Consider the following 20,192-nt stretch of genomic DNA (forward strand, 5'->3'; position numbering starts at 1 on the left):
TGGGTTCTTTCCGAATTGATTAGGGGTGAGTACTTTTAGAATTTGAATGGTTGAATGAGTTATGTTGGTGGCATCTTTTGGATCTTTGTAATGTTTTATTGAGACTGAATCTGAATCCACTAATATGAATTCATAAAACTGTCTGGTTTTATTCAGGGCTGTTGGTCTAAAATGGAATCCTGGTGGAAAGACTTTAGGAATAACTTTAAAAGGTGATTTTTCCCAAAACTCAGGTTCCATTAGAAGGACAGATGAGAACTTGTTTTTTGAAATGTATGTGGTTGGTTGTTTTAATTGAGTGTTGACAGGGTGGGTTTGGTTTGATTGAGGTGGCATGGTTTGCGCAATTGTTTTTCCTTTTGGATCATTGCAAATGGTTTTTTGAGTTGCCATTTGTGAGATAAGTTTGGTAAGGTCTATTTCATCTTCATCTGAGCTGTCACATATGTCAGCCCAGGATTTTTTATGAAGTTTTGTAAGGCCTGCATCTTGTAAGGCCAACAAGGTTTGGATTGGGAAGGCATAGTCTGCCTTTGTTTGTTTGGCTGTTTGGCTACTAGGGGGTTGAGTAGATGACTCAACTACATTTTTTGTGATCTGAGTAGATGACTCAGTCGGCTCTTGGGTTAAAGGGGAAGGCTGTTGGGTAGATGACCCAGTCGGGGTACTTGACCCAGATCGCTTTGTCGGCCCAGGAAGGGCTAGGCGAATACCTCTGCCTCTTACCGAGGCTAATGTTGCCTTTTTAGGCATTTTTTCCTTGATTATCTCCCTGCAAATATTCACGTGTGAGAAAGTCAGGGAGAGAGTTTGAGTTACCCTTGATATGCTCAATGTCGAAATCAAAGACACTTAAAATTGCTTGCCATCTGGCAAAAATTTGTTTTGATGCAAGATTTTTTACATCATTTTGTAACACGTCTTTAGCTGATTTACAATCAACTCGGACTAAAAATTTTTGATTGAGTAAATCTGATTGAAATTTTGTGATGCATAAAACAATAGCTAAAATTTCTTTTTTGATTGTGGGATATTTTTGTTGAGTAGAATTCCAGTGTTTGGATGTAAATGCAATGATACCTTCTTTATCATGCAGTCTTTGTTTTAAAATACCACCATATCCTAAATCTGATGCATCAGTTTCTACTATTTTGAATGCATGAGGAACGGGTAGGTAAAGACATGGAAGATTGCGAACTTTGGTTTTAAGAAATCTGATAATATCTGAATGTTTGTCTGTCCAAGGTGGGGGATTTTTCTTAAGCCTATCATGGAGGGGCTTGAGGAGATTGTTCAGATTCGAGATGAAATCTGAAACATAATTAAGACATCCTAGGAACCTCTGGAGCTGAGGTTTATCGAGGATATAATCTGGAAACTTTTCTGCAAACAAAATTGATCTTTCAATAGGAGTTATTGTTCCTTGGAAAATAATGTGACCAAGAAATCGGATTTTTGTTTGAAAAAGAACAATTTTTGGTTTAGAAACAGCGAGTCCATTTTTTTGGATGATGTACATAAAAGTTTTAACATGTTTGAAATGTTCATCCAGAGTTTGGGAAAAAATTAAGACATCATCAATATAAACGATTGCAAAGTTTGAGTATGGATTGAAAATATCATTCATGATTTTCTGAAATTCTGAAGGGGCATTTTTCAGACCAAAAGGCATTACATTCCATTCATATTGCCCGAATGGAACGGTAAAAGCTGTTTTATATCGATCTGATTTGGTGATTTGGATTTGCCAAAAGCCCGACTTCATATCAAATTTTGAAAAAATATTTGCCGAGTTTAACCTATTAAGCAAATCCTTTTTATTTGGGATGGGATAACGAATCCACTGTAAAGCTTGATTCAAAGGTTTATATTGATAACAAGCCTGGGAGTTCCTCTTTCTATCTCAGCTTGTTTATTAACATAAAAAGCAGAGCAAGACCAAGGACTTTTGCTGGGCCGGATTAATCTTTTATCCAAGAGATCATTAATTTCTTGTTGACAATGCTGCAAAAGCTGCTCATTCATTTGAATGGGACGGGCTTTTGTAGGGATTTTAGATTCTTTGAAATCCTTTTCATATGGAAGATCAACTATGTGTTGTTTCCTATCCCAGAAGGCATGAGGCAAATCAGAACAAATAGATTTTTCAATTTGGTTTAAAAGATTTTTTATTTTTTCTTGAATCTTTGGTTGCGAAAGCTGCGATTCAAGGGTTTTGAAAGAGATCTCTTGTTTTAGGAAACAAATCTGTTTGGTTTTGGATTCAATCAGGTTTAGAGATCTTTGCTTTGGTGAGTCTAAGAACTCAAAGAAAGTTATTTGTCCTCCTACAAAAGAGGTAAGTCCAGGCCAATCTGCCAGATAAGGAAACAAAAGATTTATGAAAGGTGTCCCCAAAACTACATCATTTTTTATCTCTTTTGAGATGATGAAATTGGTGGGAATACTGATATTTCCTTTTTCAATAAAAACATTGGTTATTTTAAAATTGATACTTAGCCTTTCACCCGTTATTGAGCTAAGGCGTTCAGTAGTTTTTTCAAAATATTTTGTGGGGACCAGACCTTCCATAATACAGTTTGAATCTGCACCTGAATCAAAGAGTGCAATGGTGTCAAAAACAAAATCTTTAACGACAATTCGGACATTAACACGATGCTTCATGAAGGAGAATACATTTATTATTCTCAAAATTTGTTTTACCTCATTGTCGTTAGAAATTTTATTTTCTTGTTCCTTAGAGCACTCAGTTTGGTTTAAAAGAGAACCAAGATCCTCATCACCAGATTCTTCTTCTTGTACCAATTGTGAGAGAATAAGATGATGATCGTTTTGGTTTCTTTTGATTTTCTGGATTTCTCTCTTAAGGTTGTTAACCTCACTTTGGAGGTCCTGAATGGTTATGGGACGAATAACTTTTTTTCTAATTTTTTGAAAATAGGTTTGACGTCATATTTGTTATTAAGGACCAAACTTTTGGGTTTTTTCTCCTTTTGTAAAGATCTTTTTAGTTTCAAAAGAAAGTCTTTCTTTTGTTCTGGATTGTCAATAGCCTCGATTGCATCAAATAAGAGATCTTGATCTTTGGATAAAACATTAATTTGCTTGATATCTGAATCAGAGGATGACTCAACATCATCAACTTGGACATTGTTGATATTATTATCAGAAGATTCTGGTCCAGAGTTATCATCTGAACTTTCAATCATAAGATTATTAATCTGATCCTCAATCTGAGGATCAAGGTTCAGATTATTAATCTTTCCTTTTAACCGACAATATTTGCTAACATGTCCTGGTTTTTTACATGTGTAACAAATAATGGGGTTTTTCTGGGGATACTTTTGAAAATTCTTTTGGAAACCTGTTTCATTTTTAGGTTTTTGAAAACCCTTTTTGAAACTTCTGAAATTCTTTTCAGGGTTGGGTTTAAAGATTTTTCTGTTGGAAGGTCTTTTAGATTTTCTTGGATGACAAGCAGGAAGACCAAATTGTTCACAGAAAGTTCCCAAATCGATACGATTTTGAGTTTTCTCACGAGCAAGTTGCCTTTGGATTTTATCATCTTGACAAATCTTTAGGGCAACCTTTTGGATGAAAGAAATGAGTTGGCCATAACTTAACTCATCATAGGGTATTAAGATGAGACACCAGACTTAAGATGAGACACCAAACTTAAGATGAGACACCAGACTCAAGCAAGAAACATAAAAATCTTTTTGGTTTTTATGATTTTGTAAATTTTTTTTTTTTCGAAAATTAAGTGAAAAGGAAAATAAAGGCATCAAAATTCTTAATGAGAATTCCAGGAATCAGTGCAATGCTAGTCTAAGACTCCGGTCCAGGAATTAGACATGGCTTCACAGCCAGCCAAGCTTTCAAGGAAAGCTTCGGTCCAAAACACTAGACATGACCAAAGGTCAGCCAAGCCTTAGCAGATCATTGCTCCAAAAGCAAAATTGATGAAAATCAACAAGCTCTTGTGGTGATAAGTTGAAACCTCGGTCCAATCAGATTAGACATGGCTTCTCAGCCAGCCAGATTTCAACAAATCATCATGAAACTCTAGAATTCATCTTTAAGAATTTTGAAAAAAATAAATACCTAATCTAAGCAACAAGATGAACCGTCAGTTGTCCAAACTAGAACAATCCCAGGCATTGTTACCAAAAGCTTGCTCAAAACTTGAACAATCCCCGGCAACGGCGCCAAAAACTTGGTAGCGCGAAATTGTGAACAATACTTTTCACAACTCTCATAATCCCTGGTCATGAACTCCAAAAACTTGGTGGTTCAATTCCATGGCATTACACAACTTCGCACAACTAACCAGCAAGTGCACTGGGTCGTCCAAGTAATACCTTACGTGAGTAAGGGTCGATCCCACGGAGATTGTTAGCATTGAAGCAAGCTATGGTCATCTTGTAAATCTTAGTCAGGCAAACTCAAATGTATATGATGATGAATGAAAATAATATAGAACATAAAGATAGTGATACTTATGTATATCATTGGTGTAAGGGCTTCAGACAAGCGTATGAAGATGCCTTCCCTTCCGTCTCTCTGCTTTCCTACTGTCTTCATCCAATCCTTTCTTACTCCTTTCCATGGCAAGCTCGTGTAGGGTTTCACTGTTGTCAGCAGCTACCTCCCATCCGTGCAGTGAAAGCTAATGCATGCACTCTGTCACAGTACTGCCAATCACCGGTTTGGTTCCCTCCCCTACCGGAATAGAATCCCTCTTTTGCGTCTGTCACTAACGCCCAGTAGGTTATAGGTTTGAAGCACGTCACAGTCATTCAATCATTGAATCCTACTCAGAATACCACAGACAAGGTTAGACCTTCCGGATTCTCTTGAATGCTGCCATCAGGTCCTGCCTATACCACGAAGACTCTGATCTCACGGAATGGTTGGCTCGTTTGTCAGGCGAGCACTCGGTTGTCAGGCGATCAACCATGCATCGTGCAATCGGGAATCCAAGAGATATTCACTAAGCCTCAGATGCTTGCAGAACAAGAATGGTTGTCAGTCACCTTGTTCATGGGTGAGAATGGTGATGGGCGTCAATCATCACCTTCATCATGTTGAAGAACAAGTGATATCTTGGACAAAGAACAAGCGGAATTGAATGGAAGAACAATAGTAATTGCATTAATACTCGAGGTACAGCAGAGCTCCACACCTTAATCTATGGTGTGTAGAAACTCCACCGTTGAAAATACATAAGAACAAGGTCTAGGCATGGCCGAATGGCCAGCCTCCCAAAGAGGGTTCAATCATCAAAACATGATCGAAAGATCTCCCATATACAATAGTAAAAGGTCCTACTTATAGAAAACTAGTACATAGATGAGTAAATTACAGAAAAATCCACTTCCGGGCCCACTTGGTGTGTGCTTGGGCTGAGCAATGAAGCAATTTCGAGTAGAGACTCTCCTTGGAGTTAAACGCCAGCTTTAGTGCCAGTTTGGGCGTTTAACTCCCAATTAGGTGCCAGTTCCGGCGTTTAACGCTGGAATTTCTTGAGGTGACTTTGAACGCCGGTTTGGGCCATCAAATCTTGGGCAAAGTATGGACTATTATATATTGCTGGAAAGCCCAGGATGTCTACTTTCCATCGCCGTTGAGAGCGCGCCAATTGGACTTCTGTAGCTCCAGAAAATCCACTTCGAGTGCAGGGAGGGCAGAATCCAACAGCATCTGCAGTCCTTTTGAGTCTCTGGATCAGATTTTTGCTCAGATCCCTCAATTTCAGCCAGAAAATACCTGAAATCACAGAAAACACACAAACTCATAGTAAAGTCCAGAAAAGTGAATTTTAACTAAAAACTAATAAAAATATACTAAAAACTAACTAGATCATACTAAAAACATACTAAAAACAATGCCAAAAAGCATACAAATTATCCGCTCATCACAACACCAAACTTAAATTGTTGCTTGTCCCCAAGCAACTGAAAATCAAATAAGATAAAAAAGAAGAGAATATGCAATGAACTCCAAAAACATCTATGAAGATCAGTATTAATTAGATGAGCGGGGCTTTTATCTTTTTGTCTCTGAATAGTTTTGGCATCTCACTCTATCCCTTGTAATTCAGAATGATTGGCTTCTTTAGGAACTCAGGATCCAGATAGTGTTAATGATTCTCCTAGTAAAGTATGATGATTCTTGAACATAGCTATTTATTGAGTCTTGGCTGTGGCCCAAAGCACTCTGTCTTCCAGTATTACCACCGGATACATACATGCCACAGACACATAATTGGGTGAACCTTTTCAGATTGTGACTCAGCTTTGCTAAAGTCCCCAATTAGAGGTGTCCAGGGTTCTTAAGCACACTCTTATTTGCCTTGGATCACAACTTTATTTCTTTCTTTTTCTTTCTTCTTTTTTTTTCGGTTTTTTTTTTTTTTTTGCTTTTTCTTGCTTCAAGAATCATTTTTAATGATTTTTCAGATCCTCAGTAACATGTCTCCTTTTTCATCATTCTTTCAAGAGCCAACATTCATGAACCACAAGTTCAAAAGACATATGCACTGTTCAAGCATACATTCAGAGAACAAAAGTGTTGCCACCACATCAAAATAATTAAACTACTATAAAATTCAGAATTCATGCAATTCTTTCTTTTTCAATTAAGCACATTTTTATTCAAGAAAGGTGATGGATTCATAGGACATTCATAACTTTAAGGCATAGACACTAAGACACTAATGATCACAAGACACAAACATGGATAAACATAAGCATAAAAATCGAAAAACAGAAGAATAAAGAACAAGGAAATCAAGGAACGGGTCCACCTTAGTGATGGCGGCTCTTTCTTGCTCTTGAAGATCCTATGGAGTGCTTGAACTCCTCAATGTCTCTTCCTTGTCTTTGTTGCTCCTCCCTCATGATTCTTTGGTCTTCTCTAATTTCATGGAGGATGATGGAGTGTTCTTGATGCTCCACCCTTAGTTGTCCCATGTTGGAACTCAATTCTCCTAGGGAGGTGTTTAGTTGCTCCCAATAATTTTGTGGAGGAAAGTGCATCTCTTGAGGAATCTTAGGGATCTCATGGTGAGAGGGGTCTCTTGTGTACTCCATCCTTTTCTTGGTGATGGGCTTGTCCTCATCAATGGGGGTATCTCCCTCTATGTCAACTCCAACTGAATAACAGAGGTGACAGATGAGATGAGGAAAGGCTAATCTTGCCAAAGTGGAGGTCTTGTCCGCCACCTTGTAGAGTTCTTGGGCTATGACCTCATGAACTTCCACTTCTTCTCCAATCATGATGCTATGGATCATGATAGCCCGGTCTATGGTAACTTCGGACCGGTTGCTAGTGGGAATGATTGAGCGTTGTACGAACTCTAACCATCCTCTAGCCACGGGCTTGAGGTCATGCCTTCTCAATTGAACCGGCTTTCCTCTTGAATCTTGCTTCCATTGTGCGCCCTCTTCACATATGATTGTGAGGACTTGGTCCAACCTTTGATCAAAGTTGACCCTTCTAGTGTAAGGATGCTCATCTCCTTGCATCATAGGCAAGTTGAACGCCACCCTCACACTCTCCGGACTAAAATCCAAGTATTTCCCCCGAACCATAGTGAGATAATTCTTTGGATTCGGGTTCACACTTTGGTCATGGTTCTTGGTGATCCATGCATTGGCATAGAACTCTTGAACCATCAAGATTCCGACTTGTTGAATGGGGTTGGTAAGTACTTCCCAACCTCTTCTTCGGATCTCATGGTGGATCTCCGGATATTCACCCTTTTTGAGTGAAAAGGGGACCTCGGGGATCACCTTCTTCAAGGCCACAACTTCATAGAAGTGGTCTTGATGCACCCTTGAGAGGAATCTATCCATCTCCCATGACTCGGAGGTGGAAGCTTTTGCCTTCCCTTTCCTCTTTTTAGAGGTTTCTCCGGCCTTGGATGCCATAAATGGTTATGAAAAAGCAACGCTTTTACCACACCAAACTTAAAATGTTTGCTCGTCCTCGAGCAAAAGAAGAAAGAAGAGAGTAGGAGAAGAAGAAATGAGGAAAAGGGAGAAGGTGGTGTGTTCGGCCAAGAAGGGTAAGAAAGGGTGTTTAGGTTGTGTGAAAATGAAGGGTTGAAGAAGGGTATTTATAGAAGAGAGGGGGTAAAGGTTCGGCCATTATGGGTGGGTTTGGGAGGGAAAGTGGTTTGAATTTGAAGGGTGAGGTTGGTGGGATTTTATGAGGGATGGATGTGAGTGGTGAAGAGAAAGATGGGATTTGATAGGTGAAGGGTTTTTGGGGAAGAGGTATTTGAGGTGATTGGTGAATGGGGGAAGAAGAGAGAGAGTGATGGTGGGGTCCTGTGGGGTCCTGTGGGGTCCACAGATCCTGTGGTGTCAAGGAAAAGTCATTCCTGCACCAAATGTTGCTCAAAATCACGTTTTGAGCTATTTCTGGCATTAAACGCCGGGCTGGTGCCCATTCCTGGCGTTTAACGCCAGGTTGTTGCCCTTTTCTGGCGTTTAACGCCAGTCTGGTGCCCCTTTCTGGCGTTAAACGCCCAGAATGGTGCCAGACTGGGCGTTAAACGCCCAACTGCTAGGCTTACTGGCGTTTAAACGCCAGCAGCTTCTTCCTCCAGGGTGTGCTGTTTTTCTTCCTGTTTTTCATTCTGTTTTTGCTTTTTTCATTGTTTTTCTGACTTCTTATGATCATCAACCTACAAAAAAGATAAAATAACAAAAGAAAATAGTTAACTATAAAACATTGGGTTGCCTCCCAACAAGCGCTTCTTTAATGTCATTAGCTTGACAGAGGACTCTCATGGAGCCTCAGAAATACTCAGAACCGTGTTGGAACCTCCCAACACCAAACTTAGAGTTTGAATGTGGGGGTTCAACACCAAACTTAGAGTTTGGTTGTGGCCTACCAACACCAAACTTAGAGTTTGACTGTGGGGGCTCTGCTTGGCTCTGTTTTGAGAGAAGCTCTTCATGCTTCCTCTCTATGATGATAGAGGGATGTCCTTGGGCCTTAAACACCAAGGATTCTTCATTCACTTGAATTATCAACTCTCCTCTATCAACATCAATCACAGCCTTTGCTGTGGCTAGGAAGGGTCTGCCAAGGATGATGGATTCATCCATGCACTTCCCAGTCTCTAGGACTATGAAATCAGTAGGGATGTAATGGTCTTCAATCTTCACCAAAACATTCTCTACAAGTCCATGAGCTTGTTTTCTTGAATTGTCTGCCATCTCTAATGAGATTCTTGCAGCTTGCACCTCAAAGATCCCTAATTTCTCCATTACAGAGAGGGGCATGAGGTTTACACTTGACACAGGGCCTTCTTGAAGGTCATGGTGCCTATGGTACAAGGTATAGAAAACTTCCCAGGATCCTGCCTCTTTTGAGGCAATTTCTGCCTAGACAAGTCATCCAGTTCTTTGGTGAGCAAAGGTGGTTCATCCTCCCAAGTCTCATTTCCAAATAACTTGTCATTCAGTTTCATGATTGCTCCAAGGTATTTAGCAACTTGCTCTTCAGTGACATACTCATCCTCTTCAGAGGACGAATACTCATCAGAGCTCATGAATGGCAGAAGTAAGTCCAATGGAATCTCTATGGTCTCATTTTGAGCCTCAGATTCCCATTGTTCCTCATTGAGGAACTCAGAGGAGATTGGTACACGCCCACTGAGGTCTTCCTCAGTGGCGTCCTCCTCCTCTCTTCCTCTCCATATTCGGCCATGTCTATGGCTTTGCACTCTCCTTTTGGATTTTCTTCTGTATTACTTGGGAGAGTGCTAGGAGGGAGTTCAGTAACTTTCTTGCTCAGCTGACCCACTTGCCCTTCCAAATTTCTGATGGAGGACCTTGTTTCATTCATGAAACTTTGAGTGGTCTTTATTAGATCAGAGACCATTGTTGCTAAGTCAGAAGTACTCTGCTTAGAACTCTCTGTCTGTTGCTGAGAAGATGATGGAAAAGGCTTGCTATTGCTAAACCTGTTTCTTCCACCATTATTGTTATTGAAACCTTGTTGAGGTCTCTCTTGATTCTTCCATGAGAGATTTGGGTGATTTCTCCATGAAGAATTATAGGTGTTTCCATAGGGTTCTCCTAGGTAATTCACCTCTTCCATGGAAGGGTTCTCAGGATCATAAGCTTCTTCCTCAGATGAAGCATCCTTAGTACTGTTTGGTGCATTTTGCATTCCAGACAGACTTTGAGAAATCAAATTGACTTGTTGAGTCAATATCTTGTTCTGAGCCAATATGGCATTCAGAGTGTCAATCTCAAGAACTCCTTTCTTCTGACTAGTCCCATTGTTCACAGGATTCCTTTCAGAAGTGTACATGAATTGGTTATTTGCAACCATTTCAATCAATTCTTGAGCTTCTGCAGGTGTCTTCTTCAGATGAAGAGATCCTCCAGCAGAGCTATCCAAGGACATCTTAGATAGTTCAGAGAGACCATCATAGAAAATACCTATGATGCTCCATTCAGAAAGCATGTCTGAGGGACATCTTCTGATTAATTGTTTGTATCTTTCCCAAGCTTCATAGAGGGATTCTCCATCCTTCTGTCTGAAGGTTTGGACTTCCACTCTAAGCTTACTCCATCTTTGTGGTGGAAAGAACTTTGCCAAGAAGGCATTGACTAGCTTTTCCCAAGAGTCCAGGCTTTCTTTAGGTTGAGAATCCAACCATATTCTAGCTCTGTCTCTTACAGCAAAAGGGAATAGCATCAGTCTGTAGACCTCAGGGTTAACCCCATTAGTCTTGACTGTGTCACAGATTTGCAAGAATTCAGCTAAGAACTGATGAGGATCTTCCATTGGAAGTCCATGGAACTTGCAATTCTGTTGCATTAGAGAAACTAATTGAGGCTTAAGCTCAAAGTTGTTTGCTCCAATGGCAGGGATAGAGATGCTTCTCCCATAAAAATCAGGAGTAGGTGCAGTGAAGTCACCCAGCACCTTCCTTGCATTGTTGGCATTGTTATTGTTTTCGGCTGCCATGTGTTCTTCTTCCTTGAAGAATTCGGTCAGGTCCTCTAAAGAGAGTTGTGCCTTGGCTTCTCTTAGCTTTCTCTTCAAGGTTCTCTCGGGTTCAGGGTCAGCTTCAACAAGAATGCATTTGTCTCTGCTCCTGCTCATATGAAAGAGAAGAGAACAAGAGAAATGTGGAATCCTCTATGTCACAGTACAGAGATTCCTTGAAGTGTCAGAGGAAAAGAAAAATAGAAGAAAAGAAGGTAGAAGAATTCGAACTTGATTAGTTAGAGTTCGAATTGTGCATTAAGAAGGAGTAGTACTCCATAAATAGAAGGATGTGAGAAGGAGGGAAGAAAATTTTCGAAAATTCAATTAAAAGATTTTGAAAACATTTTGAAAATTTGATTGATAATTTTCGAAAATTGAGAGTGGAAGAGAAATCAAGTGATTTTTGAAAAAGATTTTGAGATTAGAAGTCAAAAAGATTTGATTGAAAACTATTTTGAAAAAGATGTGATTAAAAATATTTGATTGAGAAGTGATGGTTTTAAAAAGATGTGATTGAGAAGATATGATTTGAAAACAATTTTAAAAGATATGATTTGAAAACAATTTGAAAAGATATGATTTAGAGAAAAAAATTAATGACTTGCCTAACAAGAAAAGATAAGATTCAAACATAAAACCTTTCTCAACAGAAAAGGTAACAAATTTGAGATGTTCAATCAAATCATTAATTGTTAGGAAGTATCTTTGAAAAAGGAAAGAAGTTGATTTTGAAAACATTTGATTGAAAAGATATGATTTGAAAAAGATTTGGTTTTGAAAAACTTTGAAAACTTGAAAAAAATTGATTTTGAAAACAAAATCTTCCCCCTAGCACCATCCTGGCGTTAAACGCCCAGAATGGTATACATTCTGGCGTTTAACGCCCAAAATGCTACCTTTTTGGGCGTTAAACGCCCAACCAGGTACCCTGGCTGGCGTTTAAACGCCAGTCTGCCTTCTTCACTGGGCATTTTTGAATGCTCAGCTTTTTCTGTATAATTCCTCTGCAGTATGTTCTGAATCTTCAATTCTTTGTATCATTGACTTGAAAAGACACAAATTAAAAATATTTTTGGATTTTTTTTTAATAATCAAAATGCAACAAGAATCAAATAACAATGCATGCAAGACACCAAACTTAGCAGTTTGTGTGCTACTGACACTATATGAGACACATGAATACTCAAGCCAATAGAACTCAAAGATCAAAACAAAGAAATATATGCATGGATTCGAAAAAATGTAACAAAAACATGCATTTGACAGCAAACTTAAGATGAGACACCAGACTCAAGCAAGAAACATAAAAATCTTTTTGGTTTTTATGATTTTGTAAATTTTTTTTTTTCGAAAATTAAGTGAAAAGGAAAATAAAGGCATCAAAATTCTTAATGAGAATTCCAGGAATCAGTGCAATGCTAGTCTAAGACTCCGGTCCAGGAATTAGACATGGCTTCACAGCCAGCCAAGCTTTCAAGGAAAGCTTCAGTCCAAAACACTAGACATGACCAAAGGTCAGCCAAGCCTTAGCAGATCATTGCTCCAAAAGCAAAATTGATGAAAATCAACAAGCTCTTGTGGTGATAAGTTGAAACCTCGGTCCAATCAGATTAGACATGGCTTCTCAGCCAGCCAGATTTCAACAAATCATCATGAAACTCTAGAATTCATCTTTAAGAATTTTGAAAAAAATAAATACCTAATCTAAGCAACAAGATGAACCGTCAGTTGTCCAAACTAGAACAATCCCAGGCATTGTTACCAAAAGCTTGCTCAAAACTTGAACAATCCCCGGCAACGGCGCCAAAAACTTGGTAGCGCGAAATTGTGAACAATACTTTTCACAACTCTCATAATCCCTGGTCATGAACTCCAAAAACTTGGTGGTTCAATTCCATGGCATTACACAACTTCGCACAACTAACCAGCAAGTGCACTGGGTCGTCCAAGTAATACCTTACGTGAGTAAGGGTCGATCCCACGGAGATTGTTAGCATTGAAGCAAGCTATGGTCATCTTGTAAATCTTAGTCAGGCAAACTCAAATGTATATGATGATGAATGAAAATAATATAGAACATAAAGATAGTGATACTTATGTATATCATTGGTGTAAGGGCTTCAGACAAGCGTATGAAGATGCCTTCCCTTCCGTCTCTCTGCTTTCCTACTGTCTTCATCCAATCCTTTCTTACTCCTTTCCATGGCAAGCTCGTGTAGGGTTTCACTGTTGTCAGCAGCTACCTCCCATCCGCGCAGTGAAAGCTAATGCATGCACTCTATCACAGTACTGCCAATCACCGGTTTGGTTCCCTCCCCTACCGGAATAGAATCCCTCTTTTGCGTCTGTCACTAACGCCCAGTAGGTTACAGGTTTGAAGCACGTCACAGTCATTCAATCATTGAATCCTACTCAGAATACCACAGACAAGGTTAGACCTTCCGGATTCTCTTGAATGCTGCCATCAGGTCCTGCCTATACCACGAAGACTCTGATCTCACGGAATGGTTGGCTCGTTTGTCAGGCGAGCACTCGGTTGTCAGGCGATCAACCATGCATCGTGCAATCGGGAATCCAAGAGATATTCACTAAGCCTCAGATGCTTGCAGAACAAGAATGGTTGTCAGTCACCTTGTTCATGGGTGAGAATGGTGATGGGCGTCAATCATCACCTTCATCATGTTGAAGAACAAGTGATATCTTGGACAAAGAACAAGCGGAATTGAATGGAAGAACAATAGTAATTGCATTAATACTCGAGGTACAGCAGAGCTCCACACCTTAATCTATGGTGTGTAGAAACTCCACCGTTGAAAATACATAAGAACAAGGTCTAGGCATGGCCGAATGGCCAGCCTCCCAAAGAGGGTTCAATCATCAAAACATGATCGAAAGATCTCCCATATACAATAGTAAAAGGTCCTACTTATAGAAAACTAGTACATAGATGAGTAAATTACAGAAAAATCCACTTCCGGGCCCACTTGGTGTGTGCTTGGGCTGAGCAATGAAGCAATTTCGAGTAGAGACTCTCCTTGGAGTTAAACGCCAGCTTTAGTGCCAGTTTGGGCGTTTAACTCCCAATTAGGTGCCAGTTCCGGCGTTTAACGCTGGAATTTCTTGAGGTGACTTTGAACGCCGGTTTGGGCCATCAAATCTTGGTCAAAGTATGGACTATTATATATTGCTGGAAAGCCCAGGATGTCTACTTTCCATCGCCTTTGAGAGCGCGCCAATTGAACTTCTGTAGCTCCAGAAAATCCACTTCGAGTGCAGGGAGGTCAGAATCCAACAGCATCTGCAGTCCTTTTGAGTCTCTGGATCAGATTTTTGCTCAGATCCCTCAATTTCAGCCAGAAAATACCTGAAATCACAGAAAAACACACAAACTCATAGTAAAGTCCAGAAAAGTGAATTTTAACTAAAAACTAATAAAAATATACTAAAAACTAACTAGATCATACTAAAAACATACTAAAAACAATGCCAAAAAGCATACAAATTATCCGCTCATCAGTTGACAATGTTGCAAAAGCTACTCATTCATTTGAATGGGACGGGCTTTTGTAGGGATTTTAGATTCTTTGAAATCCTTTTCATATGGAAGATCAACTATGTGTTGTTTCCTATCCCAGAAGGCATGAGGCAAATCAGAACAAATAGATTTTTCAATTTGGTTTAAAAGATTTTTTATTTTTTCTTGAATCTTTGGTTGCGAAAGCTGCGATTCAAGGGTTTTGAAAGAGATCTCTTGTTTTAGGAAACAAATCTGTTTGGTTTTGGATTCAATCAGGTTTAGAGATCTTTGCTTTGGTGAGTCTAAGAACTCAAAGAAAGTTATTTGTCCTCCTACAAAAGAGGTAAGTCCAGGCCAATCTGTCAGATAAGGAAACAAAAGATTTATGAAAGGTGTCCCCAAAACTACATCATTTTTTATCTCTTTTGAGATGATGAAATCGGTGGGAATACTGATATTTCCTTTTTCAATAAAAACATTGGTTATTTTAAAATTGATACTTAGCCTTTCACCCGTTATTGAGCTAAGGCGTTCAGTAGTTTTTTCAAAATATTTTGTGGGGACCAGACCTTCTATAATACAGTTTGAATCTGCACCTGAATCAAAGAGTGCAATGGTGTCAAAAACAAAATCTTTAACGACAATTCGGACATTAACACGATGCTTCATGAAGGAGAATACATTTATTATTCTCAAAATTTGTTTTACCTCATTGTCGTTAGAAATTTTATTTTCTTGTTCCTTAGAGCACTCAGTTTGGTTTAAAAGAGAACCAAGATCCTCATCACCAGATTCTTCTTCTTGTACCAATTGTGAGAGAATAAGATGATGATCGTTTTGGTTTCTTTTGATTTCCTGGATTTCTCTCTTAAGGTTGTTAACCTCACTTTGGAGGTCCTGAATGGTTATGGGACGAATAACTTGTTTTTCTAATTTTTTGAAAATAGGTTTGACGTCATATTTGTTATTAAGGACCAAACTTTTGGGTTTTTTCTCCTTTTGTAAAGATCTTTTTAGTTTCAAAAGAAAGTCTTTCTTTTGTTCTGGATTGTCAATAGCCTCGATTGCATCAAATAAGAGATCTTGATCTTTGGATAAAACATTAATTTGCTTGATATCTGAATCAGAGGATGACTCAACATCATCAACTTGGACATTGTTGATATTATTATCAGAAGATTCTGGTCCAGAGTTATCATCTGAACTTTCAATCATAAGATTATTAATCTGATCCTCAATCTGAGGATCAAGGTTCAGATTATTAATCTTTCCTTTTAACCGACAATATTTGCTAACATGTCCTGGTTTTTTACATGTGTAACAAATAATGGGGTTTTCTGGGGATACTTTTGAAAATTCTTTTGGAAACCTGTTTCATTTTTAGGTTTTTGAAAACCCTTTTTGAAACTTCTGAAATTCTTTTCAAGGTTGGGTTTAAAGATTTTTCTGTTGGAAGGTCTTTTAGATTTCCTTGGATGACAAGCAGGAAGACCAAATTGTTCACAGAAAGTTCCCAAATCGATACGATTTTGAGTTTTCTCACGAGCAAGTTGCCTTTGGATTTTATCATCTTGACAAATCTTTAGGGCAACCTTTTGGATGAAAGAAATAAGTTGGCCATAACTTAACTCATCATAGGGTATTATCCCGTCTGGAGTTAAGCTACGAATTTTGTCCCTTACCTTATCTCCAAGTGATTTGGGGAGTCCAGCAAGGAATTTTTCTTTCCAGAAAGGTTGTTGACTGTCTTCTCTGGTATAAACCCTAGTAAGAAAGGTATCTTTATACCATCGAAAGTCAGACAAAGTTTTTCATCTAAGATTGGAAAGCAGTTCCGCAGAACGATCTTTCCAAAGAGATGGATCACCAATGAAGTGGCTTGCTATGGTAAAAATTAAGGTATTGACAGCATCGGGGATAGGTTCCCCATCGTCACTAATGATGGGTTCGTTCTGGTCGTTGACTTTTATGGCAGAAAAGATTGAGTGTTTTTGGTTATCGGAAAGGTAGTTATCCCACCATCCCTTCAGTTGACCACTAAACCCGGAAACAATAACATTGGCTATAGCTTCTTCAGAGGTATCATGGGCTGCTTGATAGGCTGTTCCTACCATTGTCATATGCTGGAGCATACTCATGATATTATATTCCGTTTTACCATCTATATTCCATTCATAGACATTATTGGCATTGAAGCTAACAAAACCTAGTTCTCTTTCTTCGAGAGCTAGATCTGGAGCGGATACACGATTATAACCATACGTAGAGGGTTTAGTTAAACCCTTCCACTTGGTCAGGGAGTTACTCAAAATGGGACTGATCTTGAGGGATGATTTACCAGAATCATCACTTTGCTCAGAGCAAGATTCATTGGATTCAAGTCCGAGGGCATTAATGGCTTTAGATGAGCGAGTTTGAATACGAGAAGTAGATTCACCAGAGTTTGTAGGAGTTTCAGGGATAGTAGTAAAACGATTCAAAAGCTGGTCAATCTTTTGAATAACCTCCGAATCACTAGATTGTTGTTTTAAAATGGAGGTTTTAAGACTTTGCTTAGCTTTGCTACTTATTTTGAAAGGTTTAAAAAGAGGTTTCTCAATACTTTTAGAAGTAGATGTTTCAGAAACATTTTTCAAAGAGAAAGTAGATCCTGAAGATGAAAAGTTGTCACCCAAGCATTGTAAAAATCTGTTGGTATAATTTGATTGTTCAATGAGATTTTTAATATCTTTAGGGGCGACAGCTTCATCCACATTCTTTGTTTTAAAAGGAGAGGCCATAACAGGATTATGTCCTTCCGTATTTGAGATAATAAAAGCTCCTTTTGGAGGAAACTCAGATCTAACTAAGTTCCCATCTTTGACTTTCCAAGTTGAAATAACATTTGCTGAAAATGAAGTTTGTTTAGTTTTAAAAGGATACTCAATGTTGTTTTTTATGGAGTAAGCATGAAACCATTCAAAAAAAGGAATATGCAATCTAACATCATTTAGAAATTTGTAATATTCTTCTTTGAATGATAAATGAATAACACGGAATTTATTATAAACAGGGAAGCCTTACTTAAAAACCTTAACACAGAATATATATATATATATATATATATAGGGGCGGAGCTTAGTTCAGACAAGGGGGTTATGCCCCCCAAACTTTTATTAAATTAGTAATACTTCTTCAAAAAATAAAAAATAGTTCAATTGGCTTAAATACTTTACTATGACTTAAAATACTAAAGTTCAATCTTCATCTCTTGTTTTTATTGCACAATAATTTTTAGTTTTAAACATTCAAAACATGTTGGATTTGGACTGAAATGAGTGTATTCGCATTTCACAACTCTCTATTCAATAAGCAACACTCATTCTACTTTTGAGTTCAAATATAAAAAATTAGGTATTTTTTATTTATGTAATTTAATATTATTTTATATTTTACTGTTAATTTAATTTAATTTTTTATATGATAAAAAATATTAAAATATTCAATAAGTATTGATATTATTTTATTTATATAAATTGATAAAAAAAATTCAATAAATATTATAAATTTTAATATTTGTCCTTCTATCTAACTTCTTTTTTACATATTTTACAGGATATATATTTAAATTTTTATATAAAATAATCATAAAAAATCAGAATTGATGTATTTTTTAAGAGGAAGGCTAATATTCAAGAAGGAAACATATAACTTTTACAATATTAATATATGTAGATAGTTCTTCTACTTTAATGAATCACGAAAAAAATGAGATACAACCTTCAAAAGTTTAAAGAGTTGCATGAACATGACTTTGGAAAACGGCTTTAAATTTGACAATATCACCCAAATTAGAGAGATGAAGTTAGATAAACTTATCTTAAATGGGGTCTATATCAAAAGCATCTTGACAATTATCTTCTATTTGACCCCCCAAAATTTTGTTTCAAGTTTCGCCACTATATATATATATATATATATATATATATATATATATATATATATATATATATATATATATATATATATATATATATCACTTCCAAATTATTCAAATGCTGACATTTCTCGAATTTTACTATCGACAAAAATGCCTTTAAATAATTTTAAAAAATGTGACAAAAATGTCCAACAGTAAATATTTATTTTCAAAAAATGTCTTAAAGATTGAATTTTGATGTGATTTTTTGCAAGCATGATTAAAAAATGAGATATTATTATTCTTAAAATTTGATGAATTTTTGCTAAGTATATATTTTTTGTGATTTTTTAAAAGTATTATTAGTTGTTAACAAAAAAAATTACAAAAAAATTACCAAATTTTAAGGTTAATAATATCTCATTTTTCTAATCATACTTACAAAAAATGCATCAAAATTCAATCTCTTATATATATATATATATATATATATATATATATATATATTCACTCAATAATAATAATAATAATAATAATAATAATAATAATAATAATAAATAAATAAATAAATAAAATTATTAGAAATTATTCTACAAGAAATTCAAGATTGGAATCATTTGATATTTTTGTATTTAATATAATCAAAAGATGTCCTATTTTAAAAAATATGTTTGTATTAAAAGAAAATATTTTAATTTGAATTTCAAAACATTGTCATCATTATTCACCTTGTTTCTAATGAAAAGAGTGTATTAATATGCCGGTGTCATGATCCACATGCACAAAGTTAAGTTAATAATAATAAAGGTCGACATATAGTAAAAGTAAGAGTAATTACCCAAATTAGTCCCAAGGATCTTAAAAGTAGACATTTTAGTCTCCAAGAAAAATTAATACACAGATCAATCCCCAAGGTTTTACTCCGACAGACAGATCAGTCCCTAGTTCATTTTCCGGCAGAGTAATTACCCAAATCAGTCCACAAGAATTAAAAAAACGGACATTTTAGCCCAAAAAAAAATTAATATACAGATCAATCCCTAACGTTTTTATCTGTTAGACATAATAGTCCTCTATCCAAAAACATAAAAATATTATTATTATTATTATTATTATTATTATTATTATTATTATTATTATTATTATTATTATTATTATTATTAATTGCACAATAATATTGTATCATATTTTTTTGTATTTTTTGAACAAAAATAATGATAAATTTATTCATTAGATTCTTATGTATGTATTTCTAATATATATATAAGTCACTCAATAATAATAATAGTAGTAGTAGTAGTAATAATTAATAAAATTATTAGAGATTATTCTACAAAAATTTTAAAGTTGAAATTATTTGATATTTTTGTATTTAATATAATCAAAAGATGTCCTATTTTAAAAAAACATGTTTGTATTAAAAGAAAATGTTTTAATTTAGATTTCAAAATATCATTATTAACTTAGCTTTGTGCATCTAGACAACGACACTAGCATATTAATACACTGTTTTCGTTAAAAACAAGTAAAATAAATAATAATGCTTTGAAATCCAAATTAAAACATTTTCTTTTAATACAAATATATTTTTTAAAGTAGCACATCTTTTGATTATATTAAATACAAAAATATCAAATAGTTTTAACTTTAAATTTTTTTGTAAAATAATCTCTAATAATTTTATTAATTATTAGAATAATCTCTAATAATTTTATTAATTATTATTATTATTATTATTATTATTATTATTATTAT

General features: G+C 36.3%; 1 non-coding gene across 1 annotated transcript; it reads left to right on the top strand.

The window, feature by feature from the left end:
* Positions 1–10,485: 10,485 nt before the first annotated feature.
* On the top strand, positions 10,486–10,593 carry LOC130959102 (small nucleolar RNA R71). Its single transcript, XR_009078197.1, has one exon. It is a non-coding gene; the product is annotated as a small nucleolar RNA R71 (small nucleolar RNA).
* Positions 10,594–20,192: the final 9,599 nt, after the last annotated feature.

The sequence above is a fragment of the Arachis stenosperma genome, chromosome 10 (assembly GCF_014773155.1).
Source record: "Arachis stenosperma cultivar V10309 chromosome 10, arast.V10309.gnm1.PFL2, whole genome shotgun sequence".
Classification (NCBI taxonomy): Eukaryota; Viridiplantae; Streptophyta; class Magnoliopsida; order Fabales; family Fabaceae; genus Arachis; species Arachis stenosperma.